Below are 1,297 nucleotides of genomic sequence, written 5' to 3' on the forward strand. Positions count from 1 at the left end.
GTAACTGGTACTTATTTCATCAACCCCAAAAGGATGAAAGGCAAAGTAGACATTGGTGGAATTTGAACTCAGAACCTAAAGAACCTAAATACTGTTAACCATTTTGCCCAGCATGCTACCAGTTCTGCCAGTTTGCTGCCTTTGACGTTTCTAGTAATAATAATAATAATTGTTTATAGAAATAGGGCTGTGGAGTCTGAAACAATTAAGGGGTAGCTGGAATCAGTAAAATTATACCGACTTTGACTCACAATATCTTTATTCTTTAATATAAACCAGTTGGCATTAGGAAGGGCATCCAGCTGTAGAAACTCTGCCAGATCAGATTGGAGCCTGGTGCAGCCTTCGGCCTCGCCAGCCCTCAGTCAAACCGTCCAACCCATGCCAGCATGGAAAGCAGATGTTAGATGATATATGATGATGAGTCATAACATATAGGTGTACTCAGTGCAAGTGTATGCATATGCTTTGAGATACATTGGCCACAATCACTTAAATACATAGGGAGGTATAGGAGTCAGTCAGTTTTTTGTTTCAACTCTACAGCCCTGGTAATAATGGTTTCAAATTTTGGCTCAGGGCCAGCAGTACTTGATTACATTGACCCCAGTACTTGACTGGCGTTTATTTTATTGACCCCGTACTTAAACAAGTACACTTTGATCTTGATCACACAAGATTTAAAGAGCATCCTAAGGAGCCATGTTGTTGTTGGCCTATTTTATAGAATGTATGGTGTTTGTTTTGTTTTTTTTTTGTTTTCTTTCTTTTGTTTTGGTATTTGTATTGCTGTCTAACCAGTGACAATATCATCATCATTGTTGTTTAACGTCTGTTTTTCCGTGCTGGCATGGGTTGGACGGTTTGTCTGAGGGCTGGCAAGCCAGAAGGCTACACCAGGCTCCAATCTGATCTGGCAAAGTTTCTACAGCTGGATGCCCTATTTTTCGTAAGCCTAGTACTTATTCTGTCAATATCTTTGGCCAAACCGCTAAGTTACGGGGACATAAACACACCAGCATCGGTTGTCAAGCGATGTTGGGGGGACAAACGTAGACACACAAACACACACACATATATATATATACACATAGTGACGGGCTTCTTTCAGTTTCCGTCTACCAAATCCACTCACAAGGCTTTGGTTGGCCCGAGGCTATAGAAGACACTTGCCCAAGGTGCCACGCAGTGGGACTGAACCCGGAACCATGTGGTTGGTAAGCAAGCTACTTACTACACAGCCACTCCTGCGCCTCTGTGTAAGAAATTATTATAGAATGGGCAAAAGGCAGCAAAC

At 42.0% G+C, this 1,297-nt stretch overlaps 1 protein-coding gene across 1 annotated transcript in view; it reads left to right on the forward strand.

Annotated features, from left to right (window-relative positions):
- LOC106881682 (aurora kinase B) overlaps positions 1–1,297 on the forward strand; it is a 32,224-nt gene that overhangs the window by 18,721 nt on the left and 12,206 nt on the right. The gene's annotated exons all lie outside the window — the stretch shown is intronic.

This window comes from Octopus bimaculoides, chromosome 20 (assembly GCF_001194135.2).
Source record: "Octopus bimaculoides isolate UCB-OBI-ISO-001 chromosome 20, ASM119413v2, whole genome shotgun sequence".
Taxonomy (NCBI): domain Eukaryota; kingdom Metazoa; phylum Mollusca; class Cephalopoda; order Octopoda; family Octopodidae; genus Octopus; species Octopus bimaculoides.